Below are 27470 nucleotides of genomic sequence, written 5' to 3'. Positions count from 1 at the left end.
AATGCAAACAAAGGGAAACACTTTCATTCGACAACTGAAGCTAAGCCAGAAAAATATACATGGCCGAACAGCTATTATGGGGAACACTTGTCATGTGGATAAGCTTCTTAAAGAAAACAAAAACAAACCCAATTTCTGTTGTTTACAGAATCAACTCTTGAAAAAGTTAGCAGTAAAAAAATCCAGAAATCAAGACTGTGGGACTTTAGTGAGAGAAGGTTCTGTTTCTGCTTCCTGAGGATGAGCTACCTTAACTGCTTTGTGGCTACCATGTTTTATCTTTTCCTCTTATTCTGCTTCAAGTTGGATGTGAGCTAGATATATTATCGCCAGGTGTCTTTATTGTGAACTGTGGAGGGAATTTTTTCAATGTGGGCATAATATTACATTATTGGTGTTTGATACTGTTAACAAAATTATTGTTGTGTTTTATGCTCTTTTAAACTTGCGATATATTTTTCAATTAACTGTAACTGTTGATTTCATAGAAATGTCGAATTGGAAGGGACCACGAGGGTCCTCTAGTCCAACTCTCTGCAATGCGGGCATCTTTTACTATTATTGTATCGTAATAATGGTCATATTTCTATACAAATCAGTGCTCGAAACTCCGATTGTTCTAGGCGCATTTTGCGACAGGGAATTTCATTTGCGTGAGCGGTTTCTGAGCTGTGGGCACAGTAGTGCACCTAAGATTTCAGATTAAAATTGAAGAGTGGAAGGAAAGGAGGACCTTTTTCTGCCTCCCCACTTCCAGCTACTCTCTGAAGACTAGAGAAAGAACACAGTGGACTTAATTCGTCCTGGGGGTCCACACTTACCCCGAAAAGTCTGCATCCGGAGGAACCGTTTCTGCGCACGCGCAAAGCAAAACCCAGAAGTATACATTTCCAGGTTTGCCACGTTAGTAACTTGAAATTACAGTACCCAAAGCTAACATAACCCGAGGTACCACTGTATTAGGGGGGTGGGCAGGGGAAGGACTAGAAAAATGAACATAATATTTTTGCTGCAGTTCATTCATTTTCAGCTTTGTATTCTTGCTATAAAAAAGCACGTCTAGACATTCTGTTGGTGTTCCCATAACCTTGGTTTAAGGTTTCATTTAGGGTTGGACTAGATGACTCTTGGGACCGCTTCCAATTCTACAATTCTATTATTCTTTTGTTATGAATTATGGTTCATGCATGTGTGCAATAGGCCAAGTTATTTATTCACCAGAGTGAGAGAGGAGAGAGACACTCTAGAATGCAAAAGCGTTAAGTATTATTATCCCAGCACATCACATCTGAAGTAGCTTACAAAGGAATACCTCTGTGGTGGGAAGTTTATAACTGAGGCTAAACATTAGTTTTGTCTTTGTGGAGAAACAGAACTCTTAACAGTGATGCTAAAGGCTTCTACAAGCCTCTCTTTACCAATTCATACCCCTGGCTTGTCTTTCTATCCTCACCAGTCTAGTTGGGCCTCACAGAGGAGCAGCTGGAAGGCAAACACCCACAATTGCTGGCCTTAGACTCTAGGAAGCCCCTACCATTTTCCCTTGCCTATTCAAAGCCTCTGCAAACAAGCCTCAAAAAAATGCAGAACTGCCAGTTTTCCTTGCTAAAAAATCATCTCTGTGCATTCAGGAACACTAGGCTGTTCAGAGAAAAGCTGTATTCCCTGGATGAAAGCCTGTGCCAGAGTTCTACAGAATCAGAAAAAGGGGGTCTTTTTTTTTTCTTTACCCAGTGAAAGCAGAGCAAAGCGCGCATGCACACCAGGAGACCTCAAATATCCTACTGTTGTTATGAGGCAGGAGTCATCGCTGCTGCCAGACAGAGATTGGACGATGCAACAGCATTCTAATGAGACCATGCACACAGTCCAGCAAAAAGAAAGAAACCCGGCTCATGTGACCTGCCGCGGTCTGTGACGGATCCCACTGAATGCACAGGCAGTGAGTGAAAGCTGGCCATTGCCGACTTCCAAGGAACAAGCAGGGAAATCGCACATCTGGGGGTCTGGAAGATAACAACTGTATGTATTCTTGGCTAAATCCATTCAAAGCCCTCAAGCAGCAGCTTCTCACGCACCACTCCCATAGGAAGACCGTGTGAGTGTGTGTCACAACCAAACACAGATACAATCAATCAGGACGAAAACAAGCAGAGATACGTAAATTCAGAGACACCAGTCAAGCTATTCATCAAAAGAGATTGTGGAGGAGGGAGAGAAAATGAAACTAATTTCTGGACAGCATTCCCGATTTGCCTCTTTCTTGCATGCTGCTTTTGTGCTTTAGTAAAGTTGGAGATTTGGGGAGAGTGGGGGGCTGTCTTACTGAACCCTCCCCTAAACAGGCATCAGTTAGTTAGACTCACTGCTTCTGCCCCTTGAAAAGTTATCATAAAATAACAATGCCCGTGGTGTACAGTGGTACCTCGGGTTACATACACTTCAGGCTACAAACGCTTCAGGTTACAGACTCCACTAACCCAGAAATATTACTTCGGGTTAAGAACTTTGCTTCAGGATGAGAACAGAAATCGTGCTCTGGCGGTGCGGCGGCAGCAGGAGGCCCCATTAGCTAAAGTCGTGCTTCAGGTTAAGAACGGACCTCCGGAACGAATTAAGTACTTAACCTGAGGTACCACTGTATAAAGTTCTTGAAAGCTGCCTAAAATGCCATTTAAAATAGACAAAGGAGGAAGGGCTGCACTGTGTTTTCACAGGGACAGGGGAAAGTATGTTTCTACACACAGAGATATGAATCTCCAGATTTGGTATTAGTTAATCCAGATATAAATGTGCTTCCTAAACTTCTACTAACTAAAGTAAGAATTAAACTTATGGCGAACTTATGTAGTGTAACTTCAGAAGCAATTTTCCTCTGAAATAATGTGAAGGATAATAAAAAGAAGCAATGGGTGAGGAACAGGCTCCATTTAAAAAATAATAATCACTGGCTCATTGGGAGTGTAAGTGGGGATCTCCTCCATTGTGTCTATGTCGTACAATAATTTATTCTCTAGTTGTAGTCACATGAATGGAGAAACATTCCCAAGGCAGAACAAAAGGCCTTTTCTAGGAAGTCTACAAGGAGGCCTTTAAGAATTTAAGAACATACAAAGCATCGCTCCATTTAGTCTTGAAACTGTGGCATCAAATTTTAAGAGAGATCTGTCATGCAACAAAGTTACCACTTCCACTTAAAAAGCATTTTATGCCTCAAATAACCCTGGTTGGGAGTAAAAACGTCAACCCTACAACTAAACCTATGTAAGTTCGCATTTTCCAACACTAACTCATTTTTTTCTGTATATAGCTCAGAATCAGCTAATGTTCCATTGTGCCTCGGGGGAAAGTTCAGTACCAGTTCAAGTCTGTATACAGAAATCTCAGTAATGTTGCCAATATACTGTACCTACTTGATACCTTTTGGGTCACAGAAACAATTTTTATGAAATGTTGCTTGAATTCAAAAGTTGGGAGCATCATGCCATCATGTTATGCAGGGGTTGGCAAACTAAGGTCCGCGGGCCGGAGCAGGCCCCAAATTGCCTTCAGGATCCGGCCCGTGGACTATCCGTGGATCAACATGGGGATTCTGTTAGTTCAGGCTGCGCCATTTTTTCCCCATGCCATTCCATTCCCCACACACACGCCGCCACCGCGGCGCCTCCTCCCTCCTCCTGGCTTCTCCCTGCCCTGCCTAGAGAAGGAAGGGGGCTGGGCTGAGCTGGCACAGCGCCATTTTAAGCAGCACCTCTACGGAGCCAGCCCTTTCACGCCACTCATCTTCCCTCCGCCGCCCTGGTGCTCTTGTGGGCCAGAGAGTGGAGCGGACGAGCTCGCCCTGCCTAACCACGAGAATCAGCAGGGGCGGTGGTGGTGGTGGCAGCCCCAGGGAAGGTAAGCACAGCGGCTGGGGCTGGGGAGGAGGACTACTTGCCCCCCTCACCTCTTCTTCTTCTTCCGGCCCACCACAAGGTCTGAGGGACAGTGGACCCCTTATGTTATGTGACCGTACACAGCAAAATTTACATACACAATATAATCCAATTCAAATCATCCTAACCCTTACAACCAGCATTTGAAATTCACGGGTATTGACCACTTGCAACCAAGTCAAGATGCCTGGTGCTTGACATCTCCACCATCTGGAGTTGCATGCCTGCAAATCCTTGGATTTTGATAGTTTCACACACCAGCAACACATCCTTTAGAATTATATCAGTTACATAGGAGGCAACTCCTAGCAGCCATGGAGGTTTGCCCCCCCCCCAAAATATAATACCTGAGCGCGCGCGCACACACACACACACACACACACGTTGAGGGGCATTGCCATTCAAATGGTGTGCATGCATCTTGTCATATGATTGTGTAGGGCAGGGCTTACCGTTTTGGCAGCTGCAACCCTGATTTAAGGAGCCTTTTGGCTCCTACTTTATGTGTCTGAGTTTCTAACGTTGCTTACAACTATTCATTGGAAAGATAGTCCTGGAACTTGGAATAAAACATTTTAAGAAATAAAAATGGGACCTGAAACTTTTCCCAAAATAATAGTGCCAACTGATTTAGAAGTTAGAGGGAAGTGAAAAGGGAAAGCCTAAAAGACTTGACCTTCTCCTCACATCCAAGAGAGGGTGTGTGCATATTCCTGATGTTGTGAGGGATGCTGGAGCCACAGTTCTTTTTCCAGGGTGTGCAAAGCGAAGGCACACTTACGTTCATGCTTCCTCTCTCAACCTTCTCCAAAACATATAAGCATGGGGCTAAATATCACCCCAGGAACAATGTGCTTGAGAGAATTTAGGCAAACTTTTAACTACGGATCTTAGCTACATAATTCTCCATGTGCTTAGCTCTTCTGTAGCAACAGATGATATTATGGATTGCAGTCAGTCCCTCTCAAAGCAGGCAATATATTCCAACAATAGCCTTGTGCTTCTTTTTCTACACAGCAAGTGCCATGGCTCATTAAATTCACAAGATTATATTTTCAATAGCACAGTCATTTCCAGGGAAGAATACCTAATTTCTGGGTAAATGGCAGATTGTACCATTTTGTCACAAATAAAGTTAAGGGTGTGTATGTATGTGTGTGTATCAAGTTCAAGAAATCAGATTCATATATGAACTCTGTCACTAGAAACTACTTGGAAGCAACTTCATGGCCACAGTGTTTTTGGCCACACAATACTCTCTTAATCCAGGTACTTGAACTCATGTGCTTGAAGCTGCCAAAGGCTCATAGGGATCCATTTAAGAAAAGATCATGTAGAGCTATATGCACATTGTCGGCTGTTTAAGTCCAGTTGCTTCTTCACAAACATGTTCATAACAAATTGATTTTTTTTTAATGGCTTTTACAGGTGAAAGGCACATTCATAGGGGGGGAACCCCCCAAATAACTTCAAAATGATGTAAATTAGGCGGCAGATTATTTTATATCAAATGTACACACTTGTCAAAACAGGCAAGTAATTGTACTTTTGTTGCTCATCTGGAAAGACGGAAAAGGCGTCATTCTTAAGGTGACCAATATATAAGCAAAACACAACCAAAAACACCTTTCCTGCCTAAACTGGAAGCCAATCAAGTAGAGCTGCGTTAAAGCAAGCTGAAACTTTTTATTGCTGGGGGGGGGGCGGTTTGCAAGCCTGCCTATACAACATGACTAATGAGAATTAAGATCTGTCTCTAGGTTGTCCAAGGAAAACACCTTTCTGTAAAGGCTGGTTTGTGTGTTCTCTCACACACATATGTGATTAACTTGAAGGTACAGTGGTACCTCGGGTTACAAATGCTTCGGGTTATGAACTCCGCTAAGCCGGAAGTAGTACATTGCGAACTTTGGCCCAGGATGAGAACGGAAATTGTGTGCCAGCAGCACGGGAACAGTGGGAGGAGCCATTAGTGAAAGCACGCCTCAGGTTAAGAACGGTTTTGGGTTAAAAACGGACCTCCAGAAAGAATTAAGTTTGTAACCTGAGGTCCCACTGTAGATGGGGAAAGCAGGTATGAATGTAATTTAAAGAACTATAATAGTCTTCTGACCTTGTAAGAGGATTTAATTCCCTCCTTCCTTCCTTCCTTCCTTCCTTCCTTCCTTCCTTCCTTCTAAAAAGGTCTTCCTAGCGGCTAATTCATATACTGTACAACAAGAATTCAAATCACAGATACAAAGAAACAACCCCCAAATATATTATTTACTTATTATTAACTTATATACTGCTTAATTGCCAGGATCGATTATAAGCAGTTGACAAGAATATAAAATAGGCAACAGAACAATTTCATTGAAACATCAAAATAAGCTTCCACAATTAAAATGTACAATAAAAGAAGCCCAATTAAAACAGCACAGCAATTATATCTTCTGTTTGCTTAGCTCCAGTTAACCTCCTGGCAGCAGTGTTATCTTGGTTTATCTGCAAGGCTGCTATATAGTACAGAGCGGATATAGTACCGTGGCTAATCAGACAGTATAATTTAAAAGTTATCTAGAGTTACTAGCAACAAGTAACTGAAGCTATTAATTTCAAACAGACTGCAGCTAGACAGTGCTCCCCGAATTATAACATACAGCCTGAGACACATATGTATTCCCTACTTACTAAATAAATTTCCAGCTGGAAGTAGAAATTGTTTCAAAAACAGACAGACACCTTGCTTGAGGCAAGTTTCTTCTGAGCTGCGAACCTTGTTGGCATGGAATGTGCCTCCAGGGAGTGAGGCTGGACTGCTGTTAGCAGCACCAAACTGACCTCCCCTGGGTACAAGTCTGGGAGGTGTATGGAGGTCCTGGGTGCCCAGACAACAAGACCCCCTTCTCAGCCTTGTTGATATGGTCCAAAGGAAAACAGAACACTACGTTTGGCACCAGCTGAGCTACAGAGGTTGCCAGAAGGTGGCATACAAGGCACCATCCAACCATCTTAAGAGACTCCAGTCTGGGTTTAGGGTTTAGGCAGCAGCAGTTTAGGGTCAGATTTTTCCTTCTCCTAGATAGGTTACCCTCCCAGGTTGATGAGCCCCATCTGACCCTCGCATCCCTCTCCAGCACAGGAAGAAACCGCCTTCTTAACTCTTGGACCAGTATTGATGAATCTACGTGCCATCTGGCTTTAAAATGTTTCTTTATACTAAGCAAAATTTTCAATCCTCACCCTACAGAGAACACTCCAAATGTAGTGGAAGAAACATCCCAGTTTAATTCTCCCCACCCCCCATCTCTCCCTACCTCCTTCCCTCTCTCTCACATTACCCAAACCTTCACATGAGAAATTATTGCCAAACTGCATTCATACTATAAAACTGTAAACTAAGAAACAAGATTTATTGGAGGGGGACCCACAACTAAGGGCGAGACCACATACATGCCTCATAAAACAGCTGTTTCTGAAGTACACCAGAGCACGGCCAATTAAAAATATTTCAATTAGAAAGAGTAAATTGATAACAAAGCCGGATTGGATGCATTGTTTAACGTGAAACCAGATTGAATTTAGTGTTTCACATTTAGCCGTTGGCCAGGTTCAAATCAGGAGTACATCCAGTCTCAAAAGACCAAGCAAGCATGGTCATAAAACATGTATTATTATTCTCCTCTGTCATGAGCTCTTCGGTATCATAATCCAAGTAAGGTCATCTTCTTCACAAAACCTTTCCATGCATGCAATCAGGAGTTTTTAAAAGCTTGCATTAATTGTTTAGAAAAAGGTACATCTATTTAATCAAATGAAGTTCTGCCTATCTAAGTATCTATTTAAACAGCTGTATGGGAAGGGGGAAAACTGCCTTTGGCCTATATCTGTAAACTGCAAAACTCAAGTAAATTGTAGGACAACTCCCTATCCCTGGCGATGCCCTACCCAAAATGTGAACTCGCTCAGAATTCTACATAAAAACATTAAGTATCAGCAGACAGCAATATTTGAAAGACTTTGCTTGAATCCAGAACTCTGCTTGGGGGCAGTGAGGAGGAATTCTACACTGAATGTTTGTTCCATGTTGAAATCAAATAAGCCACTGATCCAGGATGACTCTTAACCATTGAGCAATACCTTCCAGCTCGTCATAGGAATACCTGCAAAAGGTGTGTTACAGAGTCATCCACCCACACAAGACTTTCGCTTCCATCTCCAAATCTCCTGAACGGACTCTTGGGCTGGGGTACTGTTTAGGAGGTTTTGTTGCTGCTATTTATATTATTATTTTTTGCATCTTTACTTTTAGGTATTATTACTTACGTAGGGGTGTTGTTGTTTGTTTGTAATTTGGTTGTATACGTTGTGATGTGTTTTATTTAGTGTTTATGACTACTTTTGTTACACTTGTGATTATGTAAATAGTTTCATGTTGCAAGTCACTGTGAGCGTGGTTTTAACTATGATTGGGGGGGGGGGGGAGAGATGAGTGATGGAGATGAATCAGCTAAAGAGCCTGATTCAGGGTAGGGAACAAGGAGTCCTCTTCCTTCTCTTCTGCTTACAGGATCCTGCTATTAAAAGAGGTAGACCAAACCTACATAGGTGTGTGCTCAACTTCACGGAATATTTGACCAATGTAAAAAATAGCAATTTCAAACTACAAACAAAGACAGGTCTACACTCACACTACGTTATGAAAAGTTACCACAGCAACTTGGAAAGGTAAAAATGGAGAAAGGAAGAGCTATTAACTGTTTTCATCAAGAACAGAGTTTATTCAAAAACTTTTAGATTGAAAATGAGCCACTCCACATTAACTGTTTCTGTTAAGAAGCCATCACATGTTTTAATATGTTTTTATCTTCGTTTTATTATATTTGCAAGGTATTTTTAAAGCCATTATAGCTCATGCAACACGAATGTCAAAGCTGCAAGTAACACAATGTACATTATTTTGTCATTTATTTGGATCGACCAACTTAAGAGAATACCATGACATATCTAATGCAACAACTTTGCTCTGCTCCCCTGCTGTGCCCTCTGATTTAAACTGGTCTACATAAAAAGCTTAATTAACACTAGGGGCACAACAACATTTAATTCTTCACTATCATTCATTACACTTTGAGTAAAATGGCTATATTTTTAAAGTAGGTTTTGCAGTGTAACGGCTATATAGTTGACTGGGATCCAGGATACGAGAGTTAAAATTTCCAAACCACCATAAAGCTCACTAGGTGACCTTGAGCCACTCACTGTCTCTCAACCTACCTTACTTCACAGGGTTGTTTTAAGAATTAAAAGGAAGAATAATGTAAACCAGTTTGAGCACCTTGGGAGAAAGGTGGGGTATAAATGTAATTTTTAAAAATGTTGTAAGGGAAAGAATACTGGTTATGCAGGTGGTAAAGTATTAAAGTGCTTAAAATAAAACTTAAAATGCAATAACTAGTTTATTAATAATAAAATTTGTAGGGTCCCTTTGGTTCGCATTACAAATTGCAAACACTATTCCCCCTAGGAGCTGCAACACCAAAATTAGGCATCGTGCCGCTCACTACAGTAAAATATACTAGAATACACAAGGTTCAAAAAGAGACTGCCATCGATTCAAATCTGCATGATGAAGAACTCTGGATTGAGACCACCTGTCACCCACAATAAATGAAATAAAATGGGCCAATGACCATTTTATACTACAGTTGTACCTTGGCTCCCGAACAATCGAAAACTGGAAGTGAGTGTTCCAGTTTTCAAGTGTTCTTTTGGAAGCCGAACGTCCGGCAGGGCTTCCACGGCTTACGATTGGCTGTGGCAAGCTTTTGCAGCCAATCAGAAGCCACGCCTTGGAAGCCGAACATTTTGGAAGTCGAACGGACTTCCAGAACGGATTCCATTTGGCTTCCAAGGTATGAGTGTATACACATTTTGTTTCAATCTGGCATCATTTATAATACAGCCCAATAAGTGTTCTCTTGTTAATTCTACAGGCAGATTCATCTGTGCTCTTACCTAAAACATGTCCTCCTCACAGAGAGCACACGTTGTGGTGAGATCAAGACTGACCTCACTGCTGTTGTGCTGTTGGGAGCGATTGGGTAGCCACAAGAACCCGATTGGTGGTCCCTCGGTTGCTGGGGTAAATGATATCAATGGGATCATTCCATGCATTAACCGAGGGACCCATATATACAGCAGCACATTGCATTGAGTTTCCTCTTTTTCATTTCGTGCACCGGATCACCTGCCCACCCTTCCTATACTTAGGGTTCATTATGACCGTCATGGGTCGTCTGTTTTGGGGACAGGGGCCCGGTAGGAATTTTCCCATTTGGCTGATTGGCTGGTGCCACTTGGGTTTCGCCTGCCGCGTAGCAAATCGTCACAACTTTGTAAGGTTTGGCAGTTAGGCATTGGTTCAATGGTGGTGGAGGAGATGTGGATAGGCTGTGCCTGTCCCTCCAATGCTAGGGTATTCCATTAAAGGAATCCAGGGGCTCGCCTTGCTTTTGTCCAATCCCCTTCCAGGGGTTAGGGCCATGCCAGAGCCCCTGGGAGCATTTGGGATGAGCTTGAGTCTGAACCTGGTCCAATGCTCCCCCAGGATGTTTTCCCTTATTGACGTCTGCCGGAGTCCAGGCGTCAGTGCTGCCCTGCTGAGGTCAGGTGCAGCTAGTCGGGAACAAATGCCTAAGCAAACCACTCATGATCTGTAATCAAAGTTGTGGCCAAAATTATGCCAATAACCTTAAACTAAACTCCGTGTCAATTGTGTCTTTATTTATTGGGAGAGGTCTTGGGATCTTAACACGCAACTGCTACCTCCTCCCCTCCCAGAGCTTTGAAAACTCTGACAAACACCAAGCACTGCAACTTGTTGAACTGCGTAGCCTTCCTTTTTTCAGTTCTATCAACACTAGGGGATAGGAAAGTCCTTTTTGGATACATGCTGTCATGAATTCAAAACTGGCCTCAAGGTTGTGAGCACAGTAGGGTCAACACAACCTTAAGGAAACAATCAATGTGCCCCAGGGGACTGTCTCAGCCACCTTCTCACGGTACACATCTTACCTGCCTGATAAGTTGGTGCTTACGGAATGTTTCTGTCTAGACAGGTGGAAATTCCTTTCCATAGGCTTTCTTGGAAGGGCATGTTCCAAAAACTAACTTCCTCAATGTCTAGCTCTTCATCTGAAAAAGATACTAAGCCTGAGTCACATACAAGGCTCAGTTGGCCAAAAGGAAAAACCCATCCCTGAAACAACTTCTGGAGAGGTAGCCAGGTTAATCTCTTGCAAAAAAAAAAACAAAGAACACCTTAAAGACTAAAGCAATTATTATGGCATAAACTACTGTGGGATATAGTCCATCTGACAAGCAGGAAGTGTTATCATGAGGAACAGGCACAAACAGTGGTACCTCCGGTAACAAACTGTCCTCCTTACACACGCTTTGGGTAACGAGCTCCGCTAACCCAGAAGTAGATGCTCCCGGTAACGAACTTTGCCCTGGGATGCGAGCAGAAGTCGCATGCCAGCAGCACGGCGGGAGGCCCCTTTAGCGAAAGCGTGCCTCATGTTAAGAACGGTTTTGGGTTAGGAAGCTAAGGAAAAGGAAAAAGCGAAAAAGCAGGCACAGCTTGTGCAAACAACTTTGGCTCAGGGACGCAGATTATCAGTTCCAGCTGTGCTTGCAACGCAAAAGTTAGAAGTTGAAAAGCCTAAAGAACCTGAAGAGGAGGATATGGCAGCAGGAGGATCAGAGGCCGTTCTGAAGCAAATTTTGGAACAACTGTCAACCTTAAATCAAAAAGTAGATAATCAATCAATTAAAATTGACCAAGCTACATCCTCGATTCAGAAATTGACGGATCAGGTTTCCCAACATACACAAGCAATTGAGAAATTGCAAGGAGCAACAGAAGAGAATCGTAAACTAGCAGGGGAAGCCATTCAAATAGCAACGTCAGCTAAGAAAGAGGTCGAGGAAGTTAAAGCAGAAGTCAAGCCTCTGCATAAACAGATTGGGGACCAGCAAACCTATCTTTCTTTGGTGGAATTGAAAAATCGGGAGACTAACCTCAGATTAAGGGCTATCCCAGAAATTGAACAAGAAGATCTGATCGGATTTTTGACAACAGAATTTTCAAAGTTCTGGGCTATAAAAGAAGAAACTGACTTTAAAATAGTATCGGCTTTTCGACTGGGAAGATTGGTAAGAAAGGACAGATCTAGAGACTGTTTGATAGCTTTGAGAACAAGGGATGAGAGAGACAAGATACTAGGCCTTCACTTTAAAAACTCACTTGAGATACAAGACAAAAGGGTGGAAATTTACAGAGATATACCTAAACAGTTATTGGACTTGAGAGCCACCTACTCAGAATTGGCAAAGTTGTTGAGACTCAACTCAATTCCTTATAGGTGGGAGTTTCCACAAGGATTATCATTTTCCTACAAACAGAAGAAGGTCAAAATAAGAACACCAGAGGACCTACAAAAGTTCCTGCACGACCACGGAGAAGACCTCCAAAAAGAAGCAGCAGCTCATTGGCCCCTACCTCAATCTGGGCCTATACCGCCTGGAGGCGGAGGAACGCCTATACCCTCGGGACCAGAGGACAAAGAAGACACACCACTCTAGGTGGAACAAAATAATACAGGATGTCTCTGCAGCTATTTAGTTGGAATATAAATGGCGGAAATTCCCCGGAGAAAAGAAGGAAGATATTTCACATATTGAAGAAAGAACAATTGGACATTATTTGCCTACAAGAAACTCATGTGACCAGGCTCCACAGAAAAGTTTTGGTTAACAAAAGACTAGGCCAAGAATTTATTTCATCAGATAAGGTTAAGAAAAGAGGAGTGGTGATCTACGCTAAGGAGAGTCTGATGCCCAAATTTTTATTTAAGGATGAACAAGGAAGAATTTTGGCGATTGAAATCCAGACACAAGGAGAAAAAATCTTGATATTAGGAATATATGCTCCAAACGACGGGAAATCAGAATTTTTTAAGAAGCTGCATGAGATTTTGCTGGATTATTTGGACTACAACAACATCATAATGATGGGAGACATGAATGGAGTGGTGTCTACACACATGGATAAGTCTCAAAGTCAAAATTTAACATCAGACGGTAGACTGCCTAAAACTTTTTTCGAATTGACTGACAATTTGGATTTGATTGACATATGGAGGACAAAGAACCCCCTAGGTAAAGAAGGAACTTTCTTCTCTGAGGCCCACCTGTCCTGGACAAGGATCGACCAAATCTGGACGTCTAGAGGGCTGGCACCTAAGACCAGAAAGGTGGAAATCTGTCCAAAAACATGCTCCGACCACAACGCTCTGAAATTAGAATTCAGACTAACTCAATCCGGCTCCTTCAGATGGAGAATGAATGACACACTATTAAGAGATCAAGAGATTGTGAAAAAGGCCCAAAAAACGCTAAAGGACTATTTTGAGATAAATTTGAACACTACAGTAGAAAAAAGAACGATCTGGGACGCAAGCAAAGCTGTTATGAGAGGGTTTCTGATACAACAGAACACAATTAAGAAAAAGCTCTGGAATGGAAAGAAGGACAAAATATTGGAGAAAATACATCAAGGAGAGAAAAAATTGAGAACTAAACCAAAGTCAAAGGAGGTGCTGAGAGAAATCAAATTCCATCAAGCAGAATATTCTAAGTTGATAAATCAGGAGATCGAATGGAAAATTAAACAGATGAAGCAAAGATCGTTTGAATCAGCAAATAAATGTGGAAAGCTGCTAGCTTGGCAGCTGAAAAAAAGACAAAAGCTAAACACAGTTACAAATCTAGAGATTGAAGGAAGAATGGTACAGAAACCAGAAGAAATTAGGAAGTGCTTCCACAGATATTTTAAAGAACTTTATGCACAGGGGCCTCAGAAAGAATCAGAGATAGATCAATTTTTAAAGACAAATAGACTATCAAAAATAACTCAAGATAAAAGATCAATCTTGAACTCTACAATAACTTCACAGGAAATCGAAGGTGCCATTCAGAATATGCAACTAGGCAAATCTCCAGGCCCGGATGGGCTTACCTCCAAATACTACAAGACTTTGAAGGATTATTTGATACAACCTCTGTTGGAGGTATGCAACCAGATTATGGATGGGAAGAGGGCACCAGAAACGTGGAAAGAAGCTTTCATCACATTGATACCTAAGACAGAATCTGAAAAGACTCAGCTTAAGAACTACCGTCCCATCTCACTCCTGAATGTGGATTATAAAATATTTGCAGACATTTTGGCAAGTAGACTTAAAAAGGTCTTAAATGAAGTAATCCACAAAGACCAAGCAGGCTTTCTCCCTGGTAGACATTTATATGAGAATACCAGAAACATCATTGACATTTTGGAACTTCTGCAAACCAATAGAAACACAAGGGCGGTGTTAATTTTTATTGATGCGGAGAAAGCATTTGACAACATATCTTGGATGTTTATGAAGAAAAACTTGGAAGGGATGGGAGTGGGACGGGGGGTTGAAAATGGAATACAAGCAATTTATTCAGAACAGAAAGCTAAACTAATAGTGAACAATGTGGTGACGGAGGAATTTAAAATTGAAAAAGGGACACGACAAGGGTGCCCTCTATCCCCTCTTTTATTTATTTCAGTCCTGGAGGTGCTACTGAACATGATAAGGGAGGACCGGTTGGTACAAGGGATAGAGGTCGGAGTGAAACAATATAAACTGAAAGCTTTTGCAGATGATCTAGTTTTGACACTGCAGGAGCCAGAGCCCAGTACAAAAAGAGTTCTGGAACTTATATCTGAGTTTGGTCGGGTGGCGGGATTTAAGTTGAACAAACAAAAAACTAAGGTTCTGACCAAGAATTTGACACCTACAGAAACAGAGGGGTTTCAGAGAGAAACAGAATTAAGTGTGGTCAAAAAGGTGAAATACTTAGGGATTTATTTGTCCTCTAAAAATTTGAATTTATTTAAAGACAATTATGAGAAATGTTGGTTGGAAGTTAAAAAGGACTTAGAAATTTGGTCAAGATTGAAACTTTCCTTGTTGGGAAGAATCGCAGCTATAAAAATGAATGTATTGCCGAAAATGTTGTTTTTGTTTCAAACCCTACAGATCGTGGACAGAGTGGAATGTTTTGGAAAATGGCAGAAGGATATATCTAAGTTTGTCTGGCAGGGCAAAAAGCCCCGAATAAAATTTAAAATATTAACAGATGCGAAGGAAAGAGGGGGATTTGCCCTGCCGGACTTAAGGTTGTACTATGAAGCTGCATCCTTCTGCTGGATGAAAGATTGGTTCTTGCTAGAAAACACTGATGTCCTAGATCTGGAAGGTTTTGACAATGCTTTTGGTTGGCATGCATACCTATGGTATGACAAGGTTAAAGTTCATAAACTGTTCAGAAACCATATTGTCAGAAAAGCAATTTTTGCAGTCTGGTTGAAATACAAAGACTTATTAGAGAGTAAAACACCGAGGTGGTTATCACCGGTGGAGGCCAAGGCTCGAAAAAGACCCAATATGGAGGCCTACTGGCCGAAATATTGGGAATTAATTGAAAAAATTGGAGATAACTGGAAGTTGCAGAGTCAGGATAAGCTAAAAAACAAGGTGCGAGATTGGTTACATTATGCTCAAATTCAAGAGGTTTTTAAAATGGACAAAAAAGTGGGTTTCCAGGTGGAAAAATCGAAATTAGAGACGGAATTGTTAGAATCAAAAACTAAGACACTTTCGAAAATGTATAACTTGCTGCTTAAATGGAATACACAGGATGAGACAGTTAAATCTGCCATGATAAAATGGGCACAGGATGTTGGACATAACATTATGTTTGAAGACTGGGAAAGGTTATGGAACACCGGAATGAAATTCACGGCATGTAGTGCCCTGAAGGAAAACATTATGAAAATGATATACCGGTGGTACATGACCCCAGTCAAGTTAGCTAAGATTCACCACCTGTCTGACAACAAATGTTGGAAGTGTAAGGAGGCAGAGGGGACTTTTTTTCATCTCTGGTGGACCTGCCCAAAAGTGAAGGCCTTCTGGGAAATGATTTATAATGAATTGAAAAAGGTATTTAGGTATACCTTTCCCAAGAAACCAGAGGCCTTCCTGCTGGGTATGGTGGACCAGAAAATGTCAAAGAAGGACAGAACTTTGTTTATGTACGCCAGCACAGCAGCAAGAATACTCATCGCAAAGAGTTGGAAGACACAAGATTTGCCCACGCTGGAGGAATGGCAGACGCAGTTGATGAACTACATGGAGATAGCTGAACTGACCGGCAGAATCCGAGATTTGGATCAGGAAACAATTGAGGGGGACTGGAAAAAATTTAAAGACTATTTGCAAAAATATTACAAACTGTACGAATCTTAAGATAGTGCACGATCAGGAAATGTTATGCTTTAGCAATTATGATTAAGTAAATGGTAAAATAAGTGATAAAAGAGAGAAGGAGACAAATTGAATTGAATATGTTATGTTTATTTTAAAGGTATAAAAACTGAGATATAATATATTGATTTTGGATACATAACAATTGAAAGGTACACTGAAGTATGAAATAAGGTAACAAATTGCTGACATGGTTAATTTAAAGAACGCAGATCCGGAAGGGGTGGGGAAGTCCAAATATATCTAATTCTTTCTTTTTCTTTCTTTTTTCTGTGCTTTTTGTATTGTTAAAAAAGAAAAAATGTTTCTTGTATCTATTGTATGTGTTTGCAATGTACAAAACTATGGAAAGAAACGCAATAAAAAATTTTATAAAAAAAAAAAAAAGAACGGTTTTGGGTTAAGAACAGACCTCCGGAACACATTAAATTCATAACCAGAGGTACCACTGTATACATTTGATGATGGTGATGATGATTCTGGAGGGGCTGTAAACAGTGGATCCAGAGGGAAATAAAATGGGGAGGGGAGCAGGAAGCTATTCACAAAAAGCAGTAGAGCTGAGCAAGCCTATCAGGCCTTGTTGTAGATCTGATAAAGACATATTAAAGTCCACATGTGACAAATGGACTCCATCATAACCGATAAAGCTGTAGGAAAGACAACAAAGCTCCAGGTTGCCTCCCTTCCCATTGGGTGGGCACCCCCACATGAGGACACCACTGTGCCCCCTCCACAAGATCTCTATTCCAGCATGCAGGAAGGAGAAGGAAAATACACTTCCTGCCAATCGCAAAGTGTAGCTGTAGCATTTCCTACCAATTCCATTCATTCCCTATCAATGCCATTCATTTAAGACATATTCATACAGAGGATTATCGAGTGCTGGAGTATAGGAGTATTTGAGGGGGCAGGTTGGGAATTTGCTTTGGGGTGATTTTATGGCACTGTGTTTTAGCAGCGGTTTCATCTGCCCTCATTTTATTTTACTTTTAAATTTTATTATAGGCATTTATAAACCACTTTCACTATATGATCCTAGAGTAGGGGACGTTGCACATCAGCGCAATAGTTAAAACAACCTGTACATAGAATCACGGTTTAAATCATTTGTAAAACCATAATTTAAAGAATCAATGTTTACACTTAATGACATTTATAATGTCTGGCTTGCAATCTTATTATACTGGTTTGCTGACTGCCTTTGTAAGTCAACTTGAGAGGGTGAATACCCTAGAAGGAAAGCTAAAGCACAGCTCTTTTATTAAAACGAGTCTAGAAGCTAAAGGGGGAAAATGCTTAATTTAAAATACAAGGATAAATCCAGTAGCCTAGGAAATATGAAGTTTGTGCACCTGGCTACAATCTCTGCCTAGCGTTCCCATCAACTATTCAGCATCTATTCTCCCAGATCTTCTCACAAAATAGTATTAAGTACCTGTTTAGGGATAGCATTGTGTGTGGCCCACTTATTCTTTACAAACATGCTTTGGAGCCCAATGGAGAGAAAGAAGTATAAAAACTAATCGACTCCATCTTGGATGACAAATGCATTTAAAAGTATGGTTTCTATGTATCCAAGCTGGCGGGAAATGAAGATGGAAAACACTTCAAGTACACTTTTCCTCACCCACCACAATTATCCCCATGAATATGCAACCAAAACAAAAACGTAGCACATGTCACCATCAAGCAAACAGAGTATGTATTCCCCACAATTGCATTCTACGGTTTCCTTTCTTCCCTATCACTTGTCGTGAAGTAAAAACAACAGTATGTTTATGCAAAAATATCAGTTACTGGGAGTTAGGTCTGTGTTTATTCTACAGGGTTGTCTACACAAGAGCTGAATTAGGCTTTCGAAACACTAGAACCCAAAATTATGTTCTTACCACATCATAAAAAGAGGACATCACCAAAACTTGATCCAGTCATTGCTGTAATTATTATATTCTTTTGAAGACAAGCTACAAAGAGCAGCATGAATCTCCTGAATCTTTACTGATACTGTCACAGATTTAGAAAATGACCCAAAAGAGAGTTTAAAGGAGAACAACATGCAAGTACAGTGGTACTTCAAGTTACAAACGCCTCAGGTTACAAACTCCATTAACCTGGTAGAGTTGAGAACTTTGCCCCAGAATGAGAACGGAAATTGTGTGCCGGCAGCGCAGCGGCAGCAAGAGGCCCCATTAGCAAAAGCACGCCTCTGGTTAAGAACAGTTTCAGGTTAAGAACGGACCTCCGGAAGGAATTAAGTTCATAACTAGAGGTACCACTGTATACATGAGTGTCAGTCTATCAAGTAAACCTCAGTCGTCAGATTATATAAAGTTACTAGTTGTCCAAACAAGCCAAACACAGCTTCCTGTATTCCAGCTTTAACACTGTTGACAAATAATGGCACCTGCTAATCCATTGTGGATGGGTGGGAGAACCAATTATCGGCTCTGTGTATATGTACTGGAAATGTACTGGAAATCCATTGTGGATGGGTGGGAGAACCAATTATCGGCTCTGTGTATATGTACTGGAAATGCTCTAAATGCTCTAGAAGTGTGTGTGTGTCTTTTGTCCACACACAGCTCCACAGCCCAGGCACAGACAAAAAAATAAAAGTTTCATTAACTGTAAGCTTAAGACCTCCTGAAAACTTGAGGCAACTTCGTTTTTCCTCAGATAGTTAGGTAAAGAAAACACATGCGATGGGAACCTATTACTTAGGGATGACCCAAAATATTTATAAGTCAGCTTAACATTGCACAGAAGTTTAAAAATAGCAATATACAACATAAATGGAAGGTGTGCATGATACATATATGTTATTTCACGGTGACTGATAATATACACGGGTAGAATTAAGTCTTCTGGGAAGTCTTGCACAAAAAGTAGAATACAAGTCCAAAGCCTAGATTTGTTGTTACATGTCAACAAGGAGGGAGTTCCACATTGCTGTGATTGCTACGTTTAAAAGACCCTTCTCCAAGTACAGTAGCTGCAGATCAAACCTCAGGCCTCAGGGCATGTGGTACCACCACGCAAGAGCCTCTTACAGATAACAGTGCCCAGACAGTTATATCTGTAAGAGACAAAATGATCCCTTAAAATAAGCTAATTCCAAGTTGTTTAGGGTTTTATATGCCAGCAACAAAACCGTAAACATGGCCTGGCATGATATTAGCAGCCAGTGCAGCTACGCCTCCCACGAAAAAGGAGGAGTATTTTCACAAACAGCTTAGCCCCTCCATTTCAGAATCAGGGGTCAACAGTGAGGAAGTTATCCTCCTTTATGCAGCAGTCTCTTGGCACGTGTTTTGCCAAGAAGAGGAAGAGAGACCCTATTTTCCAGGTATGGGTGGGAAAGACTCTGGTGTGGAAGCCTTAGAAAGCTGGTGCCAGCCAAGGTAGAAAATATTGAGCTAAGTGGACCAATGCTCTGACTTTATATCAGGCAGCTGCTTATGCATGCACAGGACCAGCAACCTTCTCCAAGATTTAAGACCACTGCAAAAAAAACCCAAAAAAGGCTTTGAAAGGTTGCTATAGGATTATGATGCTGATGAGTTGTACATCATTTCAAAAACTCCCCACAAACCACTACTAAGTCTGAAGTCCTGGAATTGACCTCTGAGCAAAACATCCAGTTATTAATAATGAATCACTATAGGAAAGAACTTTGTGCCTTGAGTCAGTTCTGTCCCGCCAGCTTTATTAGGGAAGTGGTATATTTCTCCATGCGCTTATCAGTTCAAGTCATAGTAAACAAAGAAGTTGCAATAAATCACAGTTAGCAAATCAGCAGTACACATTCAGTGTATTATTACATACATTGGGGCGGTGTGGTATTTTTAAAATGTTGTCTGTACAAACACTCCTGGAGCTACTTGTCTGTACTCTGACAAGGTTAATTCCCCTCTTGAGGGGCTATTATGTCCCAGAAGTTCATGTACCTATATGGGGGGGACGGGACAAATGAAGCTATGGTTTCTTTGGATTCCCAATGCAAGTGAATGAGAGAACAATATTCACATTTCTGAATCCAGGTTGGATCAGGTCTGGATATATTTAAACCAGAGCTGGAGCCCTGAATTAGGCCAATATTTGAACTGGGAACAGTGTTAGAAACTTGGCACCAAATAGCTCCTTAAACCAAAGTTTCGGTCACCAGAACAGAATGCCTAGTTGCTATTTTTCGGCAAGATTTCTCTAAAGTCTTTTTTCCCCTACCTCTTTTTCTGAATGGTGACATGGACCATTCATAACATAAGAATATTCTTCACAACTGTGAGGAGGGCATTGGGGTTGTGTAAGTGAAGGCAAGCTACAACAATTATAACATTGTTCACTTTCTGCTCAGGCTGCACAGAAAAAGCATATTGGTTCCTCAAATTCATTCTGATTGTGCAGGTAAAATATAACACATAGAATTCTACAGGATATGTTCCCAAACTCGTAGTATCTTCATCATAGTGTTGCTGCCCAGGTACAATTCAAGTGAGTATCTAGTCAACACTGTTTCTGGGTGCTCATCCAACAGGCTGACTTGGTTTTTTTCCATCTAACTCCTTGTCTTCTTTATAGATTAACTAGTCACCCCATCAGCAACACAAAACAAGCAGCTTAGCAAACACTTAAACTCAGCAGCCTTTAAGTTCGCCTTTGCTTGTGGTCATACAAGTAGCTAAGCTGAAAAGATCAGCCGCAGACCTCTAAAGTATTGTTTTGTCTGTTAACCCAGACAAACCTCAATAAAATCAATACTGTGCCACAACAAGTAATACATTTGCTTCCTCTCAACTCACTGCCTCAAATGCCACCTGTTCCCCCCCCCCCCCCGTGTCTTTTCCTTATCTGTTAGGGTTGTGACTGAAAACATTACATTTTCAACAAAATTATAAAACTCTAGCGTACTGGAATATTTAGGCACTCTGTCTAGGGTTGCAGTGTTAGCAATTTAGTAGTCGGAATTCACCTGTTAATACTAACGAAAAGGGGGATGAGTTCAAACAGGGTAAGGATATGAAATATGCAACAATATTTTGGTAAATACAGCCAGTATATTCCCTTACTCAGACAATTTCTCTGTAATAGCTTTAAACCGACCTGTGCCTTAAAATAGACAAAGGCTTGCTACCCTAAACAGTTCCAATTCAACAGATGTGCATACTAATCTGAACATGAACACACACACACACACACACACACAAGCTCTCTCCTTACAGACATCATCTTTAAAAAGATATGATCTGGGTTCATTCATAATTTCTGAATCTGCTTAACAGCATCAGTCAGAAATGTTAAGTTTTTAAAGGCTATAAATATTTTAGAGCAAATATATAAAATTAGTGTAAAGTGGTAAAATTCAGGTTGTTGTTGTTTTTAAAGCAACCATTAGCTTTAACTTCACAGGCAACCTAAAGTCTGCATTTATTGAAAGTACCACTTTACAAACGGAAAGTGTTTTTCCAGAACTAGCCTGCAGAGATCAGGAATAGCAACTATTGCAGCGTCAGCAGGCACCATATGGATAGGAAGCATACAAGTTCCCTGTTGCCATGCCAACCCTAGGTGCGGTGTGTGTGTCTTCTGATCAATTTATGCAGGAAACCGAATTTGGTCCACACTTAATTAGGAGACAAGATCAGCTATGAAACAGGGTAACTCTTACAGATGGGGATTTAAGTAAAAATTTAAAGCGAGTTCCTGTTTAATACTGAATTTGTTTTTAAATCTCTCTATGCACTTTTCAGGTGAAGTTCAAGATGTTCGTATTCTGAGAGACAAGCATGAGATAATAAAATCACAGAATAAAAATATACAAGGACTCTTCTGTAGATGATTACAGTGGTACCTCGGTTTACGAACTTATTCCATTCCTGAAGTCCGTTCTTAAACCAAAGCCATTCTTAAACCGAGGTGCGCTTTCCCTAATGAGGCCTCCTGCCACCTGTGCCCTTCCACCACTCAGTTTCCGTTCGTAGACTGAGATAAAGTTCGCTAACCAGAACACTACTTCCAGTTTTGCGGAGTTCTTATACCGAATAGTTTGTAAACAGGGCTGTTCTTAAACCAAGGTGCCACTGTAGTAGGAATATTTGGAAGTTTCTGGTATTAAGATTAAATACAAACTTCTGCTGCAAATCAAGGTTATACAGCAAGCAGCAGGAGATGAAGTCAGTGCAGCCAGGAAGAAAAGAAAAGAAATGGACCATTCGTCTTGTTCTAATATAGCCTAAATGTTATTACCTACCACCCAAGTAATAAGATATACACTCCTAAATATACTAATATTTCTTTCTGCATATTCCTTCCAGAGCCTGAAGCAAACAATCACTTCTCAATTACATACCCATGGATATTTAATCAAAGGAGAAAGACAGAACATAAACGTGAGCATTTTAAGTACAAATAAATTAAAAGAGGCATATGGAAAAAGCCACGTTGTTCGAAAATGTATAAATAAAGGCTTTACAATATATGAACAGCCTAAGAGCAAGTCATACAAATATGTGGGGGGGGGGAATATCTCTCGTGCAATTTATGATTTGATGTTTACCTATGTTGCTCTCTCTACCAATATGTGGTAGTTTACTGCACATCACATTTCCCTGCCCCCATAACATTTCTAGCACCAATTTCCTCTTACTGCTCACATACAAACATACAACACACCCTTTTCATATCAGCCACACCAAAAACCAGATCCTTTATACATCATGTCAACTCTACTCATGTCAGACTCTGCATTCACGGTAAAGGTTCACAATGCAACTGAAAACTTTCTTCCCCATTTTGTGTCATTAGGAGAAAATATGTGTCTAAACATTGTTTGTACTTGCACTGATCCTTATTAATCCATTAGGTTCTTCGAATCCTACTTCATCAACCAGCCTTGACATATCTGTCTCTGCATACGCAAAGTGAAAGCATTTTTCCTCTCCCTCTCTTTCATCACACATTTAAAGATTGCTTTGTTATGTTGCTGAATTGGGTTGGGTTTTTTTCTGTTTGGACTTTCATTGTGTATTTCAATTACCTTCTACATGCTTTCCGTCAGAGAAGCAGCTTCTGGACTGCGAAAAGTTAAACACCAAAGTATTTTTCATGTTGTTCTAGTATTGCAAGGGAGTATCTAGTATGATATGCAAAGCTATGACATCTGCATCTGAGCATTATCAATGGCATGCATTGTGCTGCTCTCCCCTGTAAAGCAGCGCTAGCTGGCTGCAACATCTAACTCACACCTCGGTGCTTGTTCAATTATTCTTGCCCATGGGCTTCCTCCTATGACATAATCAATAGTTGCTACAATTCTTTATTCCTGTCCCCTACACATGCAGTAATGATTATTTTCACACCATGTGTCTCACATGTGCATGTGTCATCATTCAGAGGCAGCTGATTCCTAGACACTGAATGACTTCTACAGAGAAAACTAATAATTTCAGTAGAGACTACTGCAATTTGTTCTATATGGAGCTGCCCTACTGCTAGTAAGGAATCTGATGTCTGTCTAAAATGGAATAGGAGGCCAGGGGTATAACACGCCCATTAATTTCTGGTGCAAGGATTTTTTGTGACACAAAAAACCCTAAACCAGGGCACAAGCCAAGCCTCTCCAGTTGACCTATGTAGCCATTTCAGGCAAACCACACCTTATGCCCCATATGGTATCATGTATTATTTGGTTCCAATTACCTATTGAAAGTTTTTTTGATATGCAGAGTAAGGCAACATTAAGGGAGCGAATCTTGGTTAGAAAACAGACTTCTTCTATTGCAATCACACACATAGAAGCTATGCTTGTAGGTAAGAAAAGTAACGAAGTAGTTTATTGTAGGAAACACATACTGGATTAGAAAATATCCTAGTTACAGTCTAACTAGTCTACAGTAGAGCAAGGCAACTACACTGGCCCCTTTCTCCTCTTAAAGGATAGTTCCCGTGTGAACTCTCATCTTGAGGTCTGAGAGAGAAGTGGGAAGAGGAGGAAGAAGTTGTAAGCAGGTTGCAACTAGAGAGTAGCAAAGAGCTAGAGAGGTCAGCTCAAGAGGTTAACGATGCAGGGACAGTCTGGGAATCTGGTTGTCCCGAACTCTTATCGGTCTGAACCCATGCAAGACCCCTCTTCTGCAAGCTGAGTTGCACTCAAACTTCCAGCATGAGACCAGCCTGTGGCGCAGGCAAAGACCTGACTAAAACCAAAAGAGGGTTTGCAAGCTTCAAAACAAAACCCTGAGAAAAAATGCTACCAAAAGCCCCATCAGCTGGCAGTTGGGCTGTTCATTTGCCCATATGGCTTGATTTTAAACTGTTCAGGGCAGGAAAGAGTCACTGTGATATCAAATGGTTGACATGACGGGCAGCCCGGACCACCTGTTAAATGTGGCCCATTGAAGGTGGGGAAGACAATGATCTGGTCCACTGGGCAGGTTCCACTTCCAACCTCCTGCTCTAAACAACTTGGGCCCAACTTAACTTATGAAGAATCTTCTCTCAACTTCCTTCCTGCTCCAGGAAATCAAACTGAAGGTGCCCTGCTCTAGTCACACCTACTAGACTTGATTTCCCAGCACAGTGACCTGACGGTGTTTTTGATTGCGATTCCCAACAGTCCAGCATGGCTGATGGTCAATGTGAACAAATATTTTGGGCTATATACTGGGTTGGTGAAGGCTCTACTACAGTTTGTGGTGTCAGGTTAAGACATGGCTAACTGCTATGACCAATCCTATTTTCCTTCACACGTTTTCTCTAATAAGTTTTCACCACCTTGGGCATTTTTAATAATGAAAAGCCATTTGTTTTAATAAAACAACAACAACAACAGCTAATCAATGTGCGGTAAGATGCCAATCCCTTCTAGCCAAAACATTTGCATAACGAAGAGATGATTATTCATGAACCAGCACCGAACTGAATACACACACTTTTTAACTAGCTTAAAACAGTATCTTTTGAAATCCAAATTATCCAAATAATTATTCACCTAATCAACAATTACCTCTAGGTTTCCCTCCCCACCGCTATCTTCCTCTACACAATTACCTTCACTGAAGATATAAAAAAGTGTAAGTGAGTGATATGAAACAGCACAATAAGCATCTTTCATTTTTTGAAAAGTATTAAAATGTCCTGAGTGATGCTGAAGTTTAATGTTTCTTATTGTTTCACCTTTGTTAAAATGCTGACTATAAGCACTTTGGCAAATGGTCTGGAAAACTGCCCAGCTTCTAAGCACCGCATATCTTTTGACATTACCCAAATCTTTCCACTAGAGATACTGCAGGCACAACGAAAATAGGCCTATTACATTTTGGGAGGGGTATTCCCAGCCACCCCTGCTTTTTGGAAGCCTCCTGGGAAGCTGGGAGAGAGAGGGACCGTGAGCAAGCAACATCATGGGAGAGGTGTTCCTAGGACAGAGGTGAAACTGTCAAGCTCCCTTGTTATTTTTGCTGTTGGGATATTGTACAGTAATCTTGTTACATTTACAATACAGTGGTACCTCGGGTTAAGAACTTAATTCATTCTGGAGGTCCGTTCTTAACCTGAAATTGTTCTTAGCTTGAAGACCACTTTAGCTAATGGGGCCTCCCGCTGCCGCCGCACGATTTCTGTTCTCATCCTGAAGCAAAGTTGTGGAAGTGTGCCATTTGTGGCCCTTGCCATGAACTGAAATTACCCAGGTTGACAGACATTCACAGTGGCTTGGATAACACATCGCAAAACACCACTGGGGAAGTTCCAGGGCCTACCACACTAATTGGGCAGAGTGGGTTTTTTCTTCTCTTTTTTCCCAGCAAGCTGTTGTTTAATTAATTTACTGTTGTTGCATTTTACACTGCCAGGGAGAGGGGGAACACGCTTGATTCAGGTGCCAAAGTAATTTGACCAGCCTTACACACTATGCACTTTGACTTGAGAGTAGGGGGTGGTGTTTGCTGCTCTGCCTTAAGGCGGCAACATGTATTGGACAGCAGTTGTAGCTCCCACTACAGCCTATATGTGAATAAATTTGCACTCAGCTAGAGGAACTCCTGGGACAAAAATGCAGGATAGCAAAACGCAACACATAGCATGACATGAGAGAGTCTTCCCTTCCTTGAAGCTATTGTTGCATGTCCCAGGAGAAAGGTGAAACAAAGACCCATTCATCATCATTCCCACATGGATCATGGCACACCCCTGACTTACCCAGGCGGCTTTTCCAAGGCAACTCCCTGATTAATCACAGTTGTTATCAAGACAACCAAAGCAATGGAAGGCATCACTGTTAAGTAAAAGGATCGTAACCGGATTATGGGGAAAGAGGAGCAGAGATAAACGTGGGAGTCACACTCACTTCCCAACCTCTGGGCCCCCGTTGTACAAAAAACAATCCCATTTATTTGTAACCACTGGAGAAGTGCTACAAGCAGGAGGTGGAAAGGCATACAAGCTCCATTCCCATACATTCCAAGGGGTAATCAAAACCAGTTATGCATTTCACACAGACCAAATGACTACACATAACACTCTTGATAAGGGATGTGGAAAATGTTATTTCCCAGACGCAGCCAGCTAGCTGAAGCAATGCTGCAGTCGCTGCCAACGCCAATATCTAGAACTTGCAACAGTTGGCAGAAATGTTCTAATCTCTTCCCCGGGTTAAAAATGATGCCAAGAGTTGCCTTGCTGGATAAAACTAAGACCCTTCTTGCCCAGGACTCTGCTTCCAACAAAATTCAGACAGATTCCTCTGGGAACTCACAAGCAAGGCTCTGGAGAAAGCCACCCCCCTATTGCTCCCTCTCCTGACATCTGGTCCTCCAGGAGAGCACTGGCTCTGAACACTTAGTGAGAATGGATGGTTTATGAATTACAATGTTCTTATACACAGCCTTGGATGGGTATATTAGCAGGTAAGAGCCACGGTAAGGTTCAATGTTGCCAGTGAGAATGCAGTGACTGTACGATAGGCATCTTTCAAAGTAAAGTGGCTATGCCTCATTTTTAACCAATCTCACTTTAAGACGCTATGCTACTCGTGAATATTTACCATTTGGAACTCCCTCATATTTCATATCAGACAGGTGCCATCTCTATTATCTTTTTTTAGCAACCACAAAAGCATAGAGCTGGT

The 27470-nt window shown here is 41.3% G+C and overlaps 1 protein-coding gene across 4 annotated transcripts in view; it reads right to left on the bottom strand.

Annotated features, from left to right (window-relative positions):
- MAP4K4 (mitogen-activated protein kinase kinase kinase kinase 4) overlaps positions 1-27470 on the bottom strand; it is a 137673-nt gene that overhangs the window by 81942 nt on the left and 28261 nt on the right. The window lies entirely within an intron of this gene.

Source organism: Podarcis muralis, chromosome 4 (genome assembly GCF_964188315.1).
Source record: "Podarcis muralis chromosome 4, rPodMur119.hap1.1, whole genome shotgun sequence".
Lineage (NCBI taxonomy): Eukaryota > Metazoa > Chordata > Lepidosauria > Squamata > Lacertidae > Podarcis > Podarcis muralis.
Note: the sequence above shows the minus strand (reverse complement) of the source record. Positions and strands in the feature narration are given on the sequence as shown.